At 43.2% G+C, this 24,542-nt stretch overlaps 1 protein-coding gene across 2 annotated transcripts in view; it reads right to left on the reverse strand.

The window, feature by feature from the left end:
- The window catches only part of sv2bb (synaptic vesicle glycoprotein 2Bb), a 41,694-nt gene that overhangs the window by 14,904 nt on the left and 2,248 nt on the right, over positions 1 to 24,542 (reverse strand). The window contains exon 1 of one of the 2 annotated variants that reach the window (XM_014124448.2): positions 12,590 to 12,915. The exons of the other annotated variant lie outside the window; for it this stretch is intronic. The gene's annotated coding sequence lies outside the window, so the exon portion shown is untranslated. Of the gene's footprint in view, positions 1 to 12,589; positions 12,916 to 24,542 lie in introns of those variants that run through there. 2 annotated transcript variants of the gene reach the window in all.

Consider the following 24,542-nt stretch of genomic DNA (forward strand, 5'->3'; position numbering starts at 1 on the left):
AGTAAGCAAAAGGTTGCTGAATTAAATCACTGAGCTGACAAGGTAAAAATCTGTCATTCTGCCCCTGAACAAGGCACTGTTCCCCGGTAGGCCGTCATTGTAAATAAGAATTTGTTCTTAGCTGACTTGCCTGGTTAAATAAACGTTACATAAAAAAATATATATATATACTGCTCAAAAAAATAAAGGGAACACTTAAACAACACATCCTAGATCTGAATGAAAGAAATAATCTTATTAAATACTTTTTTCTTTACATAGTTGAATGTGCTGACAACAAAATCACACAAAAATAATCAATGGAAATCCAATTTATCAACCCATGGAGGTCTGGATTTGGAGTCACACTCAAAATTAAAGTGGAAAACCACACTACAGTCTGATCCAACTTTGATGTAATGTCCTTAAAACAAGTCAAAATTAGGCTCAGTAGTGTGTGTGGCCTCCACGTGCCTGTATGACCTCCCTACAAAGCCTGGGCATGCTCCTGATGAGGTGGCGGATGGTCTCCTGAGGGATCTCCTCCCAGACCTGGACTAAAGCATCCGCCAACTCCTGGACAGTCTGTGGTGCAACGTGGTGTTGGTGGATGGAGCGAGACATGATGTCCCAGATGTGCTCAATTGGATTCAGGTCTGGGGAATGGGCGGGCCAGTCCATAGCATCAATGCCTTCCTCTTGCAGGAACTGCTGACACACTCCAGCCACATGAGGTCTAGCATTGTCTTGCATTAGGAGGAACCCAGGGCCAACCGCACCAGCATATGATCTCACAAGGGGTCTGAGGATCTCATCTTGGTACCTAATGGCAGTCAGGCTACCTCTGGCGAGCACATGGAGGGCTGTGCGGCCCCCCAAAGAAATGCCACCGCACACCATGACTGACCCACCGCCAAACCGGTCATGCTGGAGGATGTTGCAGGCAGCAGAACATTCTCCATGGCGTCTCCAGACTCTGTCACGTCTGTCACGTGCTCAGTGTGAACCTGCTTTCATCTGTGAAGAGCACAGGGCGCCAGTGGCGAATTTGCCAATCTTGGTGTTCTCTGGCAAATGCCAAATGTCCTGCACGGTGTTGGGCTGTAAGCACAACCCCCACCTGTGGACGTCGGGCCCTCATACCACCCTCATGGAGTCTGTTTCTGACCGTTTGAGCAGACACATGCACATTTGTGGCCTGCTGGAGGTCATTTTGCAGGGCTCTGGCAGTGCTTCTCCTGCTCCTCCTTGCACAAAGGCGGAGGTAGCGGTCCTGCTGCTGAGTTGTTGCCCTCCTACGGCCTCCTCCACGTCTCCTGATGTACTGGCCTGTCTCCTGGCAGCGCCTCCATGCTCTGGACACTACGCTGACAGACACAGCAAACCTTCTTGTCACAGCTCGCATTGATGTGCCATCCTGGATGAGCTGCACTACCTGAGCCACTTGTGTGGGTTGTAGACTCCGTCTCATGCTACCACTAGAGTGAAAGCACCGCCAGCATTCAAAAGTGACCAAAACATCAGTCAGGAAGCATAGGAACTGAGAAGTGGTCTGTGGTCCCCACCTGCAGAACCACTCCTTTATTGGGGGTGTCTTGCTAATTGCCTATAATTTCCACCTGTTGTCTATTCCATTTGCACAACAGCATGTGAAATTTATTGTCAATCAGTGTTGCTTCCTAAGTGGACAGTTTGATTTCACAGAAGTGTGATTGACTTGGAGTTACATTGTGTTGTTTAAGTGTTCCCAGTAGCAGCATCAGGAGAGGACACAATAGTGTCATAATGTGACAAAGTTAGCTTGACACAGGAGGGTGTCCATGGGAATCGAATCGTTCCTCGATCGAGGTAGAACATTATGCAGGTAGCATAGAGATGTGCTACTCAAACAGGGATTCCTTTTCACTAATGATACAAAATAAATAGGCTTTATGTTGGAAGCAGCGACATTGTATACATTTACAGAAGGCAGACTAGTAACCACAGTGATGATCAAAACACAGAGTGGCGTATTATTCTTTACTGTCTAGTAATTGACCCTGAATGGAGATCGTTTTTAGGCATGTAGACACTATTAAAAAAAGTACATCATGGTACTTTGAGTTATAGTTCACTGAGCATTTCAATTGCGTGGTCTGCAGTTTCTCCTGCCAGGTCACCAGTGGATATCAGGATTCAGGCTCTTCCACGGTGGGAATTGTGTTAGTGACATCCTAACAATGTGTTCTTCCTTTCCTCTGAAATCATTCCTACTCAACCCTATCTGTCTTCTCTTCTTGCCGTCTCCTTGTTGTTGGAGAGTGGATGATAATAATACATAGCTTTTTGAATCTTTCATGGTCCACAGCAATAAATTGCAATAAAGATGTGATGAGGAGCAGTGAGCCCAACCACTCCTGCGCTATTTAGTTGAACGGCTGTATATCAAACTGATCTCTCTACCGTTTGCTTTCAAAACATCCAAAGCTCATTATTTTGAGGAGAGCATGACACGAGAAGTTTCTTTACACAGACATCATTTCACGCATATTAGGCCTCCTTCCAGAAACAGAAGGAAAACGCCTTTCTATAGTGAAGGAGAGCATGGTGGAAAATAAAGGGCCATTACTGATGACCTTGATGCTGATTACTGTGTACAGTGGGATTGGAAGTCTGAGTCTGCTTCATTAACAGCAACTCAGGAAAGGTGTGTGTGTGTGTGGGCGCGTGTTCGTGTGTGTGTCCATGTGTAGACAGCAGAGAAGAGAATAAGGAGCTCACTTAAATCATAGGGGAATATCCAGCTAAATGTATTTTCATTTCAGCTTCATGAGTTCTATGCTCATCCATATGAATTCATATAACTCTGTCAGGAGAATTCGAGCGTGAAATATGAGGTTTATTATATATTGTGGTGTCTTCTGACAGAGTAATTCAAAAGAGTGAGAGAGGCAGACACTCAAGGCTACAGACTAAATATGTATTACTTTTCCTTTTCAGTAAAATCTCAATATTTAACACATATAGGCATAGATTTACTACATTTGACGAAGCTGGCGTAAACAAACAGACGGGGTAGACTCATATAACCTCCTACAGTATTTCTCCACCAGACGTTGTTGTGAAGGCAATTCGATCGAACTGAACTGGACCCGATTACCACTACATTGATGCTTTCCTTGCAACACCAATTTTTTCTGTCTGTTGTCTGTGAGTGTATGCCAGCCCCCCCGTGTATCCTCATCAGTGAGCACAGCCTCTGTTTCCTGGCACAGTGTGGCGTACCATCACAACACCAGGTAGAGATATCCTGAGGATGGCATTCTGGGCACGAGTCACGACCTGATCTTCAGATCTCCGAGTAACAACGGCGATGCCAATAGTCTCTGCGGCAAGAGCTCCATTTTGTTTGGGCTCTATAACATCATAACACTGTAATGTTATCAGCTATACTAGATGAGTCACCAGGTTACGCTTGGGCAGCGATTTTGATCAGCTGGCGTCTTGACAAAATGAAAGATGTGTTCTGCCCTCAATCAATCACGTAATGAGATGATGTAGCGATTTCAGCCGGCATCAGATGCATCTGTGACCATTAGGTTTTGCCTTTCTCTACATGTGTAGGGGGGCTGGCTTCTTCATACCAACGTACCTAGGCTATGGACCGTCACTCCCTTGGCATCCGCCCACGTAGGCTACATCTGAGGGAGACTGCAGGTGGTTTTGCAGGCATAAATCTGGGTCAACCTGGTAGAAGTGGTCTTTATTTCTGTAGTCAGGTTTCTCTCGGTTTCGCCTGGATCTGCACATCCGGCCAGCAGTTCATTTTCAGTGCCTTGCTTCTTATTGCCTCCTTTAATATAGCTGGTTCTGTGTTTCTAAGGAGTGTATGGTGATGAGGTGGTTATTTCTGAGACGGTAGTACATCATCACTACTTCAGTGATCAAAGGAACAGAGACTGGCATAATGCAGGTAATCAGGAAGAAAGACACAGGTGAACCATTAGGCAGCTAGAGCACGACGAAGAGCACCTGGGTGCTGCATTAGGCCTGCGGTACACTTACGTAATGGCTGAACCTGTAATAATAGCAACCTCTGTAACAACCCTTCTGTCTGACCTTGACATGCCACGCTGTTATTCGAGGAAGGCAGCTAACATAAACCGTGGAAAGCCTAATGTCATACATGACATATTCATGAACAGGGAGAAAGGCGTCACATTTCATGATAGAATTCTCAGTTTGTAATTATAATGAACTTCAAAAAGTTAATTTGAGAGGTTAGTTGCTAATTGACAGGCCCAACAGACCACTATTCAATCAAACCAAGGAGACATGAGAGGCTGTGAGTCATGGTGATTATTGGCATTGCTTGATGGAATACATGTTGAGCAATGAGATCGGCGGTTGGCCGGAACTAAATGACATGCAGTACGTGCTGTGCAGTGTTCAAACACAATGAACAATCTGTAATCCCCTTGCACTGAGATTAAACCTCAGCCAGCCCCCCGGCTGATCTGATCTGTGTTCAGACTGGTCAGCAGCACCTCTCCATCTCTCTCTCTGTCTCTCTGTATCTCTCTCTCTCTCCACAGGGAAGGGCCACACCCTTACACTAATGCAGAGAGGGAGAGTGAGTGTGTGAAAGAGAGAGAAATCAGCCATTGAGATCGACTGTCATCGTGACAGATGCAAGCCGCAATTTAATCCTGCTTAAGACTGCAGAAATTGCATTCCGTCCAGAGCTGTTCCAAAAGCTTTAGATTACTTTTTCAGCGGCAGAGAAAAAGGGCCAAATATTGAAAAAATCAGTACTCCATCCTCCCTTGCCCTGTTATAGTACGACCCTCACTGTGGCATGCAGGACACAGTGCTGATAAAGTCAGGATTGAAGGATAGCAGGAGGAGACCTGGCTTTTATTGATGTGTATGAGAAGGAAATGAATGTCTGGCTGAATGAAGAAACTCTCCTCCATTTCCTTGGTTTGCCTTTCTCCGTGTGAGTGAGGAGGCTGGTTTTATGAGACAATGTTGACATCTCTGCTTCTTGACTGGATCTAATCTCGGCATTAGTTGTCTGGAAAGGAGGATAACACAGTATAAATGTAACCTGGGAAATGTGAAAGCTTTCCCTGAAAGGTGACATAGGAGGCCATTTGTAACTTATCTCTAACCAGGTTGTCAACTTTGAAAATGTTTCATTGTTTCGATTGTATGTTTTCAGAGATATAACAATGTCTCATATGAACATCCCTCTCGCTCTGGTCAGAGGGCAGCACTTCTCCCATGATCCTGAGGGTTTCAGATCACTGCCCCGCCCGTCCTGCCGTGGTTCTCTCTCTCTCTCTCTCTCTCTCTCTCTCTCTCTCTCTCTCTCTCTCTCTCTCTTCTCTCTCTCTCTCTACATATATATATATAAATTATTATGATGTCATTCCCAGCTGGGTGTTACATAACGCCAGCCTGTGCTTCTCACATTTGGTAAGCACTCTTTCTCAAGCCATATATATCTATGGCTCTGACTCTATCTATTACTAGACCATAGAAAAATACTGAGGACACTACACATACTCTACTATTATGACTGTGAAGTTTGTTTGGTTCGCAGAGATGCAGGACTTTAATGCTTCCGAAGTTCATTTGAAACATCTCGCTCTACTGTTAATGACGTCTTGTAATTTTTCACAAGTTGAAAGAGTTCTCTTCACGTCAGGCTGTCTTGTCATCTCCTCTAATCCCCTCTTCTCACTAATTGGGGTCTCACTGTGCTATCCATTACAGATACGTATCTCTTTATTTTGGTCTTAATTAGGGCTAAATCAAACATCTGGTGTATCAGATTGAGATCTGATGCTCAAGTAATTCTTGTTGTAAAGGGAAGATTACCTACTTTTCAGTGTTGTTACGTCATTGTGCGCTTCTTGCGATTAAAGGCAATGACTAATACTCTAGTTAAAAACAGAACTCAAGCCAAAACCCAGTCATTTAACATCTGTTCAAGACACCGAACAGTACAGTGTAGTCTCAGCAAGTGGAAATGGCACACATGTGTACTGCTTTGTCAATATTGTTTTCAGCTATCACTACCTCTCCATTGCAATGTACAGGTAACTGCCAAAATAAAGGAAACAACGTATTTTGAAAGCAGGTGCTTCTACACAGGTGTGGTTCCTGGGTTAATTAAGCAATTAATATCCCATCATGCTTTTGGTCATGTATAAAAATACCCAGTTGCCAATTATTTAGGCTGTCATGGCGGTAGGTAGCCTAGTGGTTAGAGTGTTGGGCCAGTAACCGAATGGTTGCTAGATTGAATCCCTGAGCTGACAAGGTAAAAATCTGTTGTTCTGATCCTGAACAAGGCAGTTAACCTACTGTTCCTAGGCCGTCATTGAAAATAAGAATTTGTTCTTTTTTTTCTCCCCAATTTGTAGTAGTTACAGTCTTGTCTCATTGCTGCAACTCCCGTACGGACTCGGGAGAGGCGAAGGTCGAGAGCCATGCGTCCTCCGAAACACAACCCAACCAAGCCGCACTGCTTCTTGACACAACACACATCCAACCCGGAAGCCAGCCGTACCAATGTGTCAGAGGAAACACCGTACACCTGGCGACCTTGTCAGCATGCACTGCGCCCGGCCCGCCACAGGAGTCACTAGTGCACGATGAGACAAGGATATCCCTGCTGGCCAAACCCTCCCTAACCCAGACGACACTGGGCCAATTGTGCGCCGCCCCATGGGCCTCCCGGTCGCGGCCAGCTGCGACAGAGCCTGGACTCGAACCCAGAATCTCTGGTGGCACAGCCACCTTAGACCACTGCGCCACCTGGTAGGCCCAGAATTTGTTCTTAACTGATTTTGCCTAGTTAAATAATAAAAGAAGAGATCTCTGACTTTGAAAGAGGGGTCTCAAAGGAACATAGGAGGTTTAAAAGGTGTCTGTGTGTCAGTCACTAAATCTCAACCCAAATGAACACTTCTGGGAGATTCTAGAGCGCATCCTGAAACAGCTTTTTCCACCACAATCAACAAAACACCAAATGAAGGAATTTCTCATGTAGGAATGGTGTCGCATCCCTCCAATAGAGTTGCAGACACTTGTAGAATCTATGCCAATGTGCATTGAAGCTGTTCTGGCTTGTGGTGGCACTTTAAAACCCTTTATGTTGATGTTTCCTTTATTTTGGCAGTTACTTGTATTTCATCAACATCTCACATACAAGTAAGATACAGACACATTCTGATACATCCCTTGAAGATGTCACTGTTTAGGTGGTATAGTAAATATCAGAGATACACTACACGACCAAAACTGCTTGTCAAACATCTCATTCCAAAATCATGGGCATTAATATGGAGTTGGTCCCTCCTTTGCTGCTATAACAGCCTCCACTCTTCTGGGAAGGCTTGCCACTAGATGTTGGAACATTGCTGCAGGGACTTGATATTCGCAAGAAGCGCACAATGATGTAACAACACTGAAAAGCAGGTAATCTTCCCTTTACAACAAGAATTACTTGAGCATCAGATCTCAATCTGATACACCAGATGTTTGATTTAGCCCTAATTAAGACCAAAATAAAGAGATACGTATCTGTAATGGATAGCACAGTGAGACCCCAATTAGTGAGAAGAGGGGATTAGAGGAGATGACAAGACAGCCTGACGTGAAGAGAACTCTTTCAACTTGTGAAAAATTACAAGACGTCATTAACAGTAGAGTGAGATGTTTGAAATGAACTTCGGAAGCATTAAAGTGAGCAGGTGGCGTTCTCCTGGCATCAACCAAACCCAGATTCGTCCGTCCGTCTGCCAGATGGTGAAGCGTGATTCATCACTCCAGAGAACACGTTTCCATTGCTCCAGAGTCCAATGGCGGCAAGCTTTCCACAACTCCAGCCGACACTTGGCATTGCGCATGGTGATCTTAGGCTTGTGTGCAGCTGCTCGGCCATGAAAACCCATTTCATGAAGTTCACTACCACCAGTTCTGGTGCTGGTGTTGCTTCCAGAGGCAATTTGGAACTCGGTATTGAGTGTTGCAACTGAGGACAGATGATTTTTACGCTCTACGTGCTTCAGCACTGAGCGGTCCCGTTCTGTGAGCTTGTGTGGCCTACCACTTCGCGGCTGAGCCGTTGTTGCTCACTTCACAATAACAGCACTTACAGTTGACTGGGTCTAGCAGGGCATAAATTTGACGAACTGACTTGTTGGAAACCTGGCATCCTATGATGGTGCAATGTTGAAAGTCACTGAGCTCTCCAGTGTGGGCCATTCTAATGGCAATGTTTGTCTATGGAGATTGCATGGCTGTGTGCTCAATTTTATACACCTGTCATCAAAGAGTGTGGTTTAAATAGCCGAATCCACTAATTTGAGCTGGTGTCCACATATTTTTGTATATATAGTGTATAAACCAAGCCATCCCTACAGATTTAGGTTCTTCATTTGTTTAGTTATGCACATTTTCCTGCACAGGAGGAAATGGAAACTTGTAGTGTATTCATGGTTTCACTTAAAAAATGTCAGATTTGATTTGCCCTGATGTAAAATGTATCAACCCCTACGAAAAAGTACATTAACTATAATCTACAAAATAATTCACATTATCCTTATAGGATTATTTTCCTGCTGTAGCAAACTGGCTCAAATTAAGATCCTACATCTGTAGGTAGGAGAATATAGCATCTCTTTAAAGGCCTGTCGTGCCAGTCGGGGGCCAGACTGAGGGATGGCAGTGTGCTGGCAAATAGAGAGGAATAAATAAAAATGAGAGGTCCATTAAACGGAGAGGGGGAGGCCAACATCTAGCACTTGGCCCTGCAGTGTGTACAGCTTTGCTTCAAGGCACATAAAGCAGATCACACATTAGCTTCAAGAATGTTTTGTTATCGATTCCCTCTCTGGCCCCTAGTTATGAAACAGTTCTAAGACATGAAACACAGTACCAGTAGGAAGAGAGATTGCTATGAGCCCCGTTTTACGGATAAACTGGAATTTACTGGATGGATCTCATAGCCTGCTGCTCATTGAAACCACTGTTCATTTCCGGGCAGTCTCATCAGTCTCATTCAACAAGTCTCCCAATGACGTTGCTGTTTGAACAATGCTTCTGCACAGGAGACAGGATATACAGTACATGTAAACAATGTAGCCAACCAGTCACTTTTTATGTATAAACCCACCTCAACCACTCCAGTACCCCTGCACATTGAACAAGGTAGTGGCACTGACCTGTGTATACAACCACTCCAGTACCCCTGCACATTGAACAAGGTAGTGGCACTGACCTGTGTATACAACCACTCCAGTACCCCTGCACATTGAACAAGGTAGTGGCACTGACCTGTGTATACAACCACTCCAGTACCCCTGCACATTGAACAAGGTAGTGGCACTGACCTGTGTATACAACCACTCCAGTACCCCTGCACATTGAACAAGGATGTGGCACTGACCTGTGTAGACTCACATTATCATGTTTCTTTAACTCACATCATAGTTCCTGTGTGGTTTTTATTTTATATTGCACATTTTGTTGGGTTACAGCCTCAATTCAAAACAGATTAAATTGTTTTTTTTCTCACCCATCTACACACAATAACCCATAATGACAAACTGAAAACATGGTTTTAGAATTTTTTACAAATGAAATACAGAAATATCTCATTTGAATGCAGGCTGTAACACAACAAAATGTGGAATAAGTCAAATGGTATGACTTATTATTACTATCGTATTATTACAATCTGAGATAATAGCCTAGTCGTCATGACTATGAATATGTTGTCCCATAGCAGCGGCTGTAGGGAGAGACTAATCACTGTGTGCATGTTCAGGCACACAGAGAACATGTCTCCTATGACCAATATGCCTTGGCAGCTAACATTCAAATTGTCGACAATTAAAATCCAACGAATCATTTGGGAAGCCTGAGCTGCGAGACATGTGTTATGAGAAATATGATGGCATGGGTCTGAACAGCCTTTGTGACCCGGAGAGGGAGAGCGGAGGCGAGAGCAGAGGGTCTGCTGGAAGAGGTTCAGTGATGCCAGCCGAGCCGTCGGTTTACGGTGAAGTGGGAGAACTACTGTGTCGTTAGGAAAAGTGCCGCTGTGCTTCTGTAACTCATGGTTAAATATTAAAGCACCCACTGGCGTCTGACTTGACATTCTATTGACTGCCTCCAGTATCCATCCATCCTAGAGCAAGAGACACTTTCTCTGAGATGGCTCTCAGGAAGCACATTGTTATGTTATTTTTATTACTGGTATTGTTCTGGAAGACCATTTTGTTGTAATTATGAAAATGTACTTAAATTAGGAGAAACATTGGGAATGGTGTCAACAGATAAAATGTAACAACAAAGTCTCAAACCACACCTTGAGGTGTTTGATGAGACTACGGAGAGAGAGAGGGTCATGAAAAGGAAGAGAAAACGTGGGAGAGTGCCAGAGCAGGGGAGAGAAAGAGAGAGAGAGAGATGCTTTAAAGTGCAGCATATTAAAGATTCATACTTAGGGACAGTCTGTACAAGAGTATTTTCAGCCGCCAAACCTCTCGGCTGTACAGCTAAATAGCATCAATTGACTCTTAAGCAATTAGCATTCGAGTACAGTTTCAACCATTTTGAAATGTTTTGATGATTTAGAGGATAGAGCTCTAATGTATAGCATCATTAGTGTACCTTTTTTTTTAGTTGTCCGCTTTTCATTGAAAATGGATATGGACCTACTTGCACTTCTTTTCTTGTTACAAGTGCAATCTTCTGCGTAGATTGCAGGAAGTGATTTTTGTATGTGTACAAGCATTAGCATAACATATCAGTCAATTTACTCCCTCTATCAGACACTTACTGTGGGAGGGCCCACTTTAAAAACAAGCTACAGGTCCTGGCTCTCAACCCCCAGTATATTGAACTAACCACATAATGTCCTTGGTACATTCAGAAAGCATTGTGTAAGTATTTGGCTTTTAATTCAGCTATTTGTTTATGAACAATCAACAAAATAGATTGACCTGAAATTACCTCTATGAATATTTCATATTGATCTATTTAGTTCTATTTGTTTGTGGTTTTGACTTTATGCCTGCAGTATTCATACCTGATTTTACCATAGTCCTCGTATTTTCACTTTGTAGAATCTACATATTGTCCCTGTATAGACCGACAGTGGAGAAATCGTCAGAGTGAAAGTAGACCTTGGATTGTGTGATTTCCCTTGGGCATCTAAGTTACTAACTACAGAACTTGTAGCAGCAAAGCATTGATGATTTGTCCTATTGCTCAATATGGAGTCTCCAATCAACCTGTCTATTTTGATCAAACACACATTTCCCCGACCAGACTATGTACTGTATTGGTACAAACCATATAAGCCCTATCTCAAAGCACAGCAAACATCCTAGAGATATAATCATCTAAGTGACCCTGTCAACATCTAAAAGTTGGAGCTATTGCTCTGGAGGATTTCATGTAGCTGTTACCCACATACCATCTTCTGTCTGATCGTGATCAAGATTCATGTGGAATAGAGACAAAACCTGACTGAATTACCTAAGGACCACTCTGGGCCCACTGACCTCTGTGACCTGGCATGGAGAGTCCTTATGATGGGTGTCCCATTCCACTCCCATCTGTCAACACTCTCCTCATGACAGCAGGATAAGATAGAATGGAAGTGGGATCTCAGGTTGTTGTCTCGTTAGGAGGAGGATGGCGTGCTAACAGGCCGGTTCTGGCTGTGAGATCTAAAGACAGTAACACACCGCCACGCTTGGCTTTTGGCTTGCCTAGGCAAGACATTTATTATGGATAAGTACTACATGTTCCTTTCCAATGCAGCAAGAACCCTGCCCCCTCACACACACTTTCACGCACACTCTCACACACATACTCTCTAAGTACAGCCCAGCTAAGTAGAGAAGCTGAACCTACACTCATTTAGACTCAGCATCAAATCACTTCTGTGTTCTGTGTAGCATAGAACACATCAACAAACTCCAGGTACATTATTTGACTGTAACATCGAAATGCTCTCATCCATAGCTATTTTTAATGCACACTACCGTGAAAATGAATCGTGCTGGAATCTATGGCAATCCATCTTTCATGAGTGTCTTTGTGAAATTACAGTACAAAAAAGGTCAATGGATATATCTCCCTTTAGACTTTGTTTTCACATTCTTGCTATTCTGGTCATGCTTTCTTACCCTTACAGTGGTATCAAATACATTTTCATCGGCAATGCTACATTGATGCATCAATACATTTCAGGGCAAAGTGTATCTGAAATGTATCTATTGATTGTGTAATATCACCCGTAATCTATCTTGATGAAATTGGAGTTTCATGCTCGCATGTTAAAAATGCATGGTCCTCGTTCATTTACCTTTATATACACTGTTAACTGCATTTGCTTATCTTTTAAGGTTTCTCAAAAACACCCCTGGGATGATTTCTGTTTTGAGATATAAAAAGTTTGCTGAAACGCGCAGGGCTCTTTGAGATAGCATCTTCAGCCTTTTCCTCTGTTTTTTTTAACGGATGAAAACACCATGAATTATTTTTGTCAGAATCTATTTTAAAAATCAAGAGATTAGAATGCAGAAATCTGTTATCTTACCAGAGTTGGCATCAAAACAGTTATTCCTCCTTTGGATAAAGACCAAAACATCCCATGAAAGGGGTGAAACCCAGGACCGGAGCCTGCGGTAGTTAAGTAACACAGAGGATGCCTTCCTCTAGCTCCAGTATACAGCTCAGGAACAGATTAGGGTCTGCGCCTGCTATCCGCCCCTCTCATCAAAGGAGGAGCTCCCTATCCCTGATCACGCCCACCCCATCACATTCACAGTGGTATGGTAGCGTCCGCCCAGCCTCTCTGCAACAACAAGCTCCAACCCCCGGCAGGAGGAAGAGACACACCGCTGCGCTGATCTGCGTGTTTGTGTGTGCGTGATGGAGTGAGAGTGAAAATGAGGCGAGAGCAGAGAGCAGAGATGGGGAGGAAGGATAGAGGCTGGCAGATGGGGGACTTGTGGGGAAGAAGGGTGGGTGGTGGGTAGCCCGCCTCTATGACAGATGTGTTGATTTAGGTCAAAGTGGAAGAGGATGTGGCTGCTGTACTTCTACAATAGACAGCGGGAGGAGAGGCAGCTCAGAGGTGCTGCTGGGGCTCTGCAGTGTCACACAGGACAGGTGAGTTACTGCAGACTGCCTATGCTGCTCCAGCTCCTCTCAAAGATGGAGTGATTTTACACACAGGAGGATGCAACAGGCAGCATACTGTCAAATACAACTGTAGGCTTCCACACTCCACTGTACCTTGAATGTTTCACAATAGCACCTAAAAACACTGTAATCTTTTAACTGTTTGTACGATAAAATGACAGGTAATTGAAGCAACCCTGTCATAATCCTCGTTCATCTTAATTGATGAGGTTCCTTGGGTGGAATTGTTGAGTGATAAATAACCTGCTATTATAATTTCTGTCCAGAACGGTTTACCTTCCCCAAATCAGCAGTGAAGACATGGTGCAATGGCCCTCTATTCTCTGCTGTCTGTCTTCCTGTCTGTCTTCCTGAGTGTCTGTTTGTGTGTGTGTTTTATTTAGTATTTTATTTAACCTTTATTTAACTAGGCAAGTCAGTTAAGAACAAATTCTGAATGACGGCCTACCCCGGCCAAACCCTAACGACGCTGGGCCAATTGTGCGCCGCCCTACGGGACTCCCAATCACAGCCGGATGTGATACAGCCTGTGTGTGTGTGTGTGTGTGTGTGTGTGTGTGTGTGTGTGTGTGTGTGTGTGTGTGTGTGTGTGTGGACGTGTTTAACTATACTTGTGGGGACCAGAAGTCCCCACAATAATAGTAAACAAACAAACATTTGACCAACTGGGGACATTTTGTTCATCCCCACAAGGTCAAATGCTATTTCTAGGGGGTTTAGGGTTAAGGTTAGAATTACTATTAGGGTTATTATTAGGTTTATGGTTAAGGTTAGGGTAAGAGTTAGGGGTTAAGGAACATAATATTTTGAATGGGACTGAATTGTAGGTTGGCTGCGCAAGACTGTGTTCGTGTGTGTGTGCTGGTGCGAGTGCGTGTGCGCGTGTGTGTGCGCGTGTGTGTGAGCGTGTGTGGATAAAGCACCAAGGGCAGTCCATCAGGAGCACCACCTACTGTGCTCATTAAAAGGGGGACCCTGGACTTTCACAGACAGATGCTGTGTCTGTTGTTTACTCTGCCAGAGGCACTATACTGAAAACGAAGGTGGTTGTCTTCCAAGATTAAAAAAGTTGACTTAATGATATGGTTTTTCATAAGATGGTCAGTCAGAATGCCAAGTTGTCCAGCAAATTTAGATTACGTGATATACTTTGTTCAATATTAATCATTTCAGGAGGAAATGGCTGTAGTGGCCTTCATCTGAGAGATGAACTGGCCAGTATGTCAGTGCTCACTATCTGTTTCCTATTGCCAGTGACATTCAACTGAACATTTGCCGAAATGATCAAATGGATAGAATGACATTCTCTCTCTCAGATGAGCCAGAATTAGGATGAAACTTCTGGTACTTCCTGTCTTCAGACTATCCTCAGATTGCGCATCAATAATTCAAACATCAGTGTTAAAAACCCTCTCTCTGGCCTCGGGCCCATATATTTATATGTACATATTCTTATTCCATTCCTTTAGATTTGTGTGTACTAGGTAGTTGTTGTGGTATTGATACATTAATTGTTAGATATTACTGCACTGTCGGAACTAGAAGCACAAGCATTTCGCTACACTCGCGTTAACATCTGCTAACCATGTATATGTGACCAATACAATTTGATTTGATTTGATTTGGAAGAGACACAAACTTTGTAGTCTTTCACTGCTGAGGTTGGCTACCATCCCCCGCCTCAGCAGGACCCTATTGTTCAGTGGCATCGGGCACTTCACACCTATGTGTTAGGGACTAGTTTGCCAGGGAACTCAGTCAGCTGACCAGGGACAGCCAATCACAGGCTCTACCTGCTGGGGGGTAACAGACCACCATTCCTACTTGTACTTCAGTTGTTTCCAGGAGGGCAGGTTGAGAAGGTCTCTGTAAACTCCTGTCCTTCATTACAACTCATTACTGGACCTTTCCTGAATAGACAAGCCTTCCTTGGACTTCCCCAACTGTGTGTTAGTGCGTCACTGAACATGTAAGTGGACTTTTTTAGGGGTTAGTCTGCATTTGATCCGTATACATCTTATCAAATCAAATTTTATTGGTCATATACACATGGTTAGCAGATGTTATTGCGAGTGTAGAGAAATGCTTGTGCTTCTAGCTCCGACAGTGCAGCAATATCTAACAATTGCACAACAGATACCTAATACACACAAATCTAAGTAAAGGAATGGAATAAGAATATATAAATATATGGATGAGCAATGACAGAGCGGCATAGGCTAAGATTCTGATGGCTTTGAGATAGAAGCTGTTTTTCAGTCTCTGGGTCCCAGCTTCGATGCACCTGTGCTGACCTCGCCTTCTGGATGGTAGCGGGGTGAACAGGCAGTGGCCTGGGTGGTTGTCGTTCTTGATGATCTTTTTGGCCTTCCTGTGACATCGGGTGCTGTAGGTTTCCTGGGGGGCAGGTAGTTTGGCCCCGGTGATGCGTTGTGCAGACCGCACCACCCTCTGGAGAGCCTTGTGGTGGTGCGCGGTGCAGTTGCCGTATCAGGCGGTGATACAGCCCGACAGGATGCCCTCAATTGTGCATCTGTAAAAGGTTGTGAGGGTTTTAGGTGACAAGCCAAATTTCTTCAGCCTCCTGAGGTTGAAGAGGCACTGCTGTGCCTTCTTCACCACACTGTCTGTATGGGTGGACTATTTCAGTTTGTCCGTGATGTGTACGCAGAGGAACTTAAAACGTTTCACCTTCTCCACTGCTGTCCCATCTGTGGATAAGGGGGTGCTCCTTCTGCTGTTTCCTGAAGTCCACGATCATCTCCTTTGTTTTGTTGACGTTAAGTGAGAGGTTATTTTCCTGACACCACACTCCGAGAGCCCTCACTTCCTCCCTGTAGGCTGTCTCGTCATTGTTGGTAATCAAGCCTACTACTGTTGTGTAATCTGCAAACTTGATGATTGAGTTGGAGGCATGCATGGCCACGCAGTCATGGGTGAACAGGGAGTACAGGAGGGGGCCTAGCACACACCCTTGTGGGGCCCCAGTGTTGAGGATCAGCGAAGTGGAGATGCCGTTTCCTACCTTCCCCACCCGTCAGGAAGTCCAGGACCCAATTGCACAGGGCGGGGTTGAGACCCAGGGTCTCAAGTTTAATGATGAGCTTGAAGGGTACTATAGTGTTGAATGCTGAGCTGTAGTCAATGAACAACATTCTTACATAGGTATTCCTCTTGTCCAGATGGGATAGGGCAGTGTGCAGTGTGTTGGTCCTATTGGGGCGTTAAGCAAATTGAAGTGGATCTAGGTTGACAGGTAAGGTGGAGGTGATATGATCCTTGACTAGTCTCTCAAAGCACTTCATGATGACAGAAGTGAGTGATACGGGGCGATAGTCAACCTTTGCGTTCTTGGGTACAGGAACAATGATGGCATTGTTCCTTCTATTGTTTTGTTAGTATGCTTACATACTTATATACTGTATGCTTCCTTAAGATGTGTATATGACAGGATTGCCTCCTTCTGTAATCCCATGTTACATACTTCACAGAGTTTCCCTTTAGCATAGTTATGTGTACATTTATGTTCAGCCATGAGGGAAAAGCCCATTGCTTTCTATGAACCAAGATGGCTGCCAGTCATGTCATTGTACATCCTCACCTAAAATGGCCGACCAGTGACATCATCATGGCCCGGTCACTTCCTGATATGGTCATAGCCACATCCAACATGGCCGCTTGTTATCATGTTAGCATCCTAACCTTTTTAGCCGCCAACACTGATCCTAACTTGCCCTGATGCTAACCTACAGCCTTTGGCCTACTAGCCCTTGGCCTGCTAGTTTAGCATGCTAGCTCCCCCTGTATGTATTGTATACTGTGCTAGTCACTAATTGCATCCTGGTTTATACTGCCTATGCTATTCTATCCCTTACTACAGTATGCTATATTTTGTGCTATGTAGCTTGTTGGCCTGCATTACTGCTCTAGCAGTTTAGCCTCCTAGGCTCTGTGTATTACTGGATATTTATTACCAGCCAATAATATTACCATACTAGCACCGCTAACGTTACTATTACTATTGTGTGCTAGACCATTACTATGCCATTGCTGGAATTTTTACTAGGATTAAATGTCAGGAATAGTGAAAAACTGAGTTTAAATGCATTTGGCTAAGGTGTATGTAAACGTCTGACTTGAACTGTATATATCCTATTCCTTCTGTCCCACAGAAAAACATTATAACTATTCACTACCATCAGTCCTCTTCCTGTTTGCTGTGTGTGTGTGTGTGCCTGTCTTGAGTGTGGCAATAGACGTGTGTTCTGTGCACCTGTCTCTTACTGGTCATTTTCGTCCTGTTACTGGGACACTATACAGTTGAAGTCAGAAGTTTACATACACCTTAGCCAAATACATTTAAACTCAGATTTTCACAATTCCTGACATTTAATCGTAGTAAAAATTCCCTGCTTTAGGTCAGTTAGGATCACCACTTTATTTTAAGAATGTGAAATGTCAGAATAATAGTAGAGAGAATGATTTATTTAGCTTTCATTCCCAGTGGGTCAGAAGTTTACATGCTACCAAATACTAATTGAGTGGATTGCCTTTAAATGTATTAACTTGGGTCAAACGTTTCATGTAGCCTCCCACAGCTTCCCACAATAAGTTGGGTGAATTTTGGCCCATTCCTCCTGACAGAGCTGGTGTAACTGAGTCTGGTTTGTAGGCCTCCTTGCTCGCACATGCTTTTTCAGTTCTGCCCACAAATTTTCTTTAGGATTGAGGTCAGGGCTTTGTTGTCCTTAAGCCATTTTGCCACAACTTTGGAAGTATGCTTGAGGTCGTTGTCCATTTGGAAGACCCATTTGCGACCAAGCTTTAACTTCCTGACTGATGTCTTGAGATGTTGCTTCAATATATACACATCATTTTCCTTCTATGCCATCTATTTTGTGAAGTGCACCAGTCCCTCCTGCAGCAAAGCACCCACCCAAACCTGAAGCTGCCACCCCAGTGCTTCATGGTTGGGATGGTGTTCTTCGGCTTGCAAACATCCCCCTTTATCCTCCAAACATAACGATGGTCATTATGGCCAAACAGTTCTATTTTTGTTTCATCAGACCAGAGGACATTTCTCCAAAAAGTACGATCTTTGTCCCCATGTGCAGTTGCAAACCGTAGTATGGCTTTTTATGGCGGTTTTGGATCAGTGGCTTCTTCCTTGCTGAGCGGCCTTTCAGGTTATGTCGATATAGGACTCGTTTTAATGTGGTTATAGATACTTTTGTACCTGTTTCCTCCAGCATCTTCACAAGGTCCTTTGCTGTTGTTCTGGGATTGATTTGCACTTTTTGCACCAAAGTACGTTCATCTCTAGGAGACAGAACGCGTCTCCTTCCTGAGCAGTATGACGGCTGCGTGGTCCCATGGTGTTTATACTTGTGTACTATTGTTTGTACAGATGAACGTGGTACCTTCAGGCATTTGGAAATTGCTTCCAAGGATGAACCAGATATGTGGATGTCTACAATTTGTTTTCTGAGGTCTTGGCTGATTTCTTTTGATTTTCCCATGATGTCAAGCAAAGGCACTGAGTTTGAAGGTAGGCCTTGAAATACATCCACAGATACACCTCCAATTGACTCAAATGATGGCAATTAGCCTATCAGAAGCTTCTAAAGCCATGACATAATTTTCTGGAATTTTCCAAGCTGTTTAAAGGCACAGTCAACTTAGTGTATGTAAACTCTGACCCACTGGAATTGTGATACAGTGAATTATAAGTGAGATAATTTGTCTGTAAACAATTGTTGGAAAAATTACTTGTGTCATGCACAAAGTAGATGTCCTAACTGACTTGCCAAAACTATAGTTTGTTAACAAGACATTTGTGGAGTGGTAGAAAAATGAGTTTTAATGACTCCAACCTAAGTGAATGTAATCTTCCGACTTCAACTGTATCTAAACCGGCATCTCTATCGGAGTCCACCGCCAGTGGGTGGCACTCATTTGCAATCAACATACAACCCCTGTATAATAACTGTTTACGATGGAATATGCATATGCTTCTCAAATGGTGTAGTAGGATTTCTGCTATAGTCCTAAAATGGAGTCTGCCCTAACTGCACAGCTGATTCCCCCTATGCCCCTCCCTGTGGCCAGGCAGGAGGGCCCACCCCTGGAGAGGGCCAGTTGGTCTGTCCTGCTGCTGTCTGCTAGAACATTTTGGAGAATAGATGACCCACACAGAACAAGGGGGAAAGATCCCTAATCCCCATGCCATATAATTCTGCTCAAAAGAGGATTACTCCCACAAATAGTCAGTCAGGCAGATGAACCATCATCAACTAAATATAGGTCATAGACTATCTGTCTTCATCATCACTGACCATTACTATGGTACCTCTTATCCTCCTCCACTCACCAATCCCATTCATATCTGTGTGTTTAAGGCTTAAAGGAATTACACACACCCTTAGAATCCTTGCACTGAGAAGGTTTGGTGCCATCAGTATGCATAACTGAAGCGTCCACAGGATCGATAAGCTTTGATTCCAACTGACCCAGTGTGTGTGTTTGCTGTTCAGGGAGGAGGCTCTCTGAAGTAAATAGATCTAGGGGTTCCACTAGGCTCGTGGAATAAAGCTGCGCTTTATTATTGTCTGTGATGTAATTTAGTTGAGTTCAAATCATAAGCCCTGGCTGGTTTATATTTCTCCAGTGGCCATCCAACCTCCTTTGTATGCATAACCACTTTGATTATTGTGACGGGATTGTGTAGAGGTAGGTGAAGGAGTCAAGCGCAGGAGAGCAGAGATGTCCGAGACGCGTATTTAATAGGCAAGTCCCATAAACATACAGGTCAGGTAGAATACCAAAACAAACGCTCTTAACAACAGAGAAACCCGTTACTCACGGAAGGAGGGAAACAAAAAACAAGGCTCCTAAACTTATACACACTATGAATAATACGTGAGCACCAATAAGGCACAACCTTAGCGAACAACATCACAAGAACAATCCCGCACAAACCTAGGCAGGCAAACAGGGGTAATTATACAAACAGAAATTAAGGCAAATGAAACCAGGTGTGAAAGAACCACAGACAAAACAAACGGAAAAGGAAAAAGTGATCGGTGATGACTAGTAGGCCGGCGACGCCGACCGCCGAGCGCCGCCCGAACAGGGAGAGGAACCACCTTCGGTGGAAGTCGTGACAATTATATCAGTGCGGCTGCATTTCATTAAAGGGCAGCTGAAGTAAAAAAGCGAATTCTCTCGTTGAAAATGGCATATGTTTCATCGATAGTCAGACACATTGATTCTAGTGTAAAAATGGACTACAATGTGTAAATAGACACATTTTGGCCATAAAGTCAGTATCTTCCTAAATTGATATTTGCGGGATTTGTGGAAGATGTAACATTCCTAAACCTATTGGACATTTGAGGGTTGGGTTTTGGTTACGATCATGCCCACTAACATGGAATGTTAACACCTAGGTGAGAAGTGTCATGCACAGAGAAACAGCTACACTGATTGTGTTCTATTCCAATCGTACGGCAGAACCTACAGACAGTGAGACAGACCAGCCCACATTCCGCAGCGTCTCGGACTTGTTTACATAAGAAAACACGTTGCCAATGTTATGTTGAAAGAACACTTGGCCCCTATGCCCTTTATGGAGTGGCCACTTGATGATGTGTTTGATAGGGATCACACCAGTCTGCCACTGTTTTGGGCAAAATACAATTTTTGACAATGCACACTTGCACCCCAACTGCCACTTGTCAATATTCCAAAATTCAAAACCCATTGGCGAGCATCTTGTGTCCCACCACAACCTGCTTTGTAACATGATTAACATGAAACATTGCCAGGCAGACACACACCAGTAAAAGATGGTGAGGAAGTAATAAAAACAAAAAAACACTGAAGCACTTTCCACTTGCCAGTGACTTAAAAAAATGATTTAGCTAACATGGCCTGCCTGCTCAATGTGCCTGCTAGCTACTAGCTAGCTTCATTGTCAAACACAGAGATGGAGCTTACCAAGCTAGGTATTTTTGTTATTGATAAACAGCTTTATTTATCATATTTTGACAGCTTGCTGATGAAGTTGTAGATGTGTTCTCAGAAATCAGTCCTGCGCAGCAGCAGCTGACACGATACTGTCTGCAGTGAACTGCCCGTTTTAATGCACATTCTTTTTACTTTAGAAATACTGGGGGAAAAAACCTTAGCTTAATCGAAAATTGCGCATCTAAGACCTCTCCATTACAGTTTTCTTGATGTATCTTCATTAATTAACTCGATTAGTTCGGACTATTTTGAGGGCGGGATGTTGCTACCGTGGCTCAAGGGGGACAAACAACAATAACTGCCTGTGTAAGATATAATGAACGTAACACACCCACATCGAACCATGATGCAAATATTGTTTTTCTTAATGAGCTGCAGAAAACCACGTGGAATCGGTGAGCTCAGCCAATCTTTAAACCTTATAGGGATTACTCTACCCACCACCTCAGGATTTTCTGCCATAGAACAGGGAGTGAATTTCCCATGCTTTTATATGCAGATGAGAAAATGCTGCATTGCTTGAGTGATGGTACCTCTCAGCTCCCTCTATCAGTGACTGGTTGTGCACTGTAAGGGAGGGCCCTGGAAGAATGGGATGGATGGGCCCTCTGGCTCTCTCTTTCCCTCCCTTTCTCTCATAAATCAGCATGGACCCAGAGGAGTGTCTCTCCATTTTTCTGCGGAGCCTGTCATCTCTCCTGGATCAACCTCCGCTAAACAGGGATAATGTATGCTTTACTACCGTGGGCTGTAGAACACACTCACACAGTGGCACTGTACCTCCTTCCCAACATATGATAATTACCTACAAACAGATGGCAGTTACCAGACAACACAGGCTCATTTGGCATCTACCCCTGAACACAGGATAATTAACACCCACCACAGTATTTATCATTAATTAACACAAGTTCATTAATATCCACGAATAAACGATGACCACCAAACGCAGTACAGCCAATTTAGATTACATATCCTACACTATGCTAATAGTGTTTCTCTGTTAGAACACAATTAATTACCTTACCTAACTTTGAATAATTTTCCTGGTTCATAACCCTCTCTGCACACCACAAAAATAATTATCAGGGCTTGTGTCTGCCTCCCCTTGATCTAGCCCAGGGAATAGAGGGGGATGCTTAAAAAGCCTAAAGGAGAACAAAGGATAACAGAGAGCTGGGTCATTCCACGAAATGAGTGCCTCTTTGCGTCCCTTTAATATTTTAAGCAGAAATTGTGCACCAATATGCATTTTAAAACCCTGTTATATTCAATTAAGTGTCCTTTAATATATATCACATGGAGAATTCAATAAAGCAGATTTTATTTATATGAATTAAGACTTGCTAAAGAGACAAAATTCAGCATTTTGACATGTCCCTCTGTGCACCCATTGTGACTTCCAGGAAAATGTAACCCCAATATTTCTCAAAGTTTTCCCCATCATTGTAAAGCTCTAGTTATGTTGTAGCTTTAACGAAGTAATTTCTGAAGATTATTATTTATTTCATGTGATTAGTGATTCATTTACTGTCTCTAATTCAGGTAAAGGTAAAGAAAAAAGAAAGATGTACCAAATTTCAACCTCTACAGGATCGGTCCCCCACCCACGGGACGGTTAAGCTAACGTAATATATGATTCAAATAAACCAATTAGGCACATTTGGGCAGTTTTGATACAATATTTTGAACAGATATGCAGTGGTTCATTGGAGCAGTCTAAAACTTTGCACATACACTGCTGCCATCTAGTGGTCAACATCTAAATTGCGCCCAGGCTGGAATAATACTTTGTGGCCTTTCTCTTGCATTTCAAAGATGACGGTACAAAAAAATGCATGCTTTTTTCTTTGTATTATCTTTTACCAGATCTAATGTGTTATATTCTCCTACATTCATTTCACATTTTCACAAACTTCAAAATGTTTCCTTTCAAATGGTATCAAGAATATGCATATCCTGGTCCTGATCTACAGGCAGTTAGATTTGGGTATATAATTTTAGGCGAAAATTGAAAAGAAGGGGCGGAACCTTAATGTCAACCCTGTTACGTTAACTGAACTCTCATTTTAATATGGTGAAAATATTCCTTTAAAAATATTTTTACGGTTGTTATGGTCAACCCTGTTACTTTATTTGGCACTTAATAGGCACTTACGATAGTCGTTTGTTTATTTAACCTCTTGAGATGGGAAAGCATGTTTTTTATTATGTTAAACGTGCTCTTTATGACGGAATGTTAAAAGTAGGTGAAGCCAAACTTTTTTCCCCCACCAAGTTACACATCTCAAAAGGCACCAGATTGGTGGAACAACCCAGCGACCTGTCTGGCAACCATGAGCCAAGCCTGATGTCGAGGTGTGGGGGCGGAGTGTCTATTCTCCTGCTCTTTACACAGTTGAAAGGCACTGTGGCAGGCAAATGTATGACATCACCCACTGCATTCACTGCAATGGTTACACAGTAAGGGACACCCGCAGTCATTTACCTTCAACCACTACATGTTTAAGTAATGTATAATTAATCTTTGATATAGTACAATGGCAGCTCTTCCTAATACATATTATGTCATGCTTGTCAAATACTACTAGTACAGTACCAACCGTACTTCTGAAACATATTAGGAGAAACACGGAGCACTCTCACAGGCCCTTCATTCTTATATCAAAACCACTTCAAATACCTATTTTGAATCGTGCCCATGTCACTAGGATCTTGTTATTGCATTACTCTGATATACACTGAGCATACGAAACATTAGGAACAAAGCATCAAAGCTGGGACCGAGAGACTAAAAAACAGCTTCTATCTCAAGGCCATCAGACTGTTAAACAGCCATCACTAACTCAGAGAGCCTGCTGCCTACATACAGACCTGAAATCATTGGCCACTTTAATAAATGGATCACTAGTCACTTTAATAATGCCACTTTAATAATGTTTACATATCTTGCATTACTCATACCATATGTATATACTGTATTTTATACCATCTATTGCATCTTGCCTATGCCGCTCTGTCATTGCTCATCCATATATTTATTTGTATATATTCTTATTCCATTCCTTTACTTAGATTTGTGTGTATTAGGTAGTTGTTGTGGAATTGTTAGATTACTTGTTAGATATTACTGCACTGTCGGAACTAGAAGCACAAGCATTTTGCTACACCCACATTAACTTCTGCAAACCATGTGTACGTGACCAATAACATTTGATTTGAACCCCTTCCTAATATTGAATTGCACTCACCTACGCCCTTTTGCCTTCAGAACAGCCTCAATTCGTCAGGACATGGACTCTACAAGGTATCGAAAG

Source organism: Salmo salar, chromosome ssa10 (assembly GCF_905237065.1).
Source record: "Salmo salar chromosome ssa10, Ssal_v3.1, whole genome shotgun sequence".
Taxonomy (NCBI): Eukaryota; Metazoa; Chordata; class Actinopteri; order Salmoniformes; family Salmonidae; genus Salmo; species Salmo salar.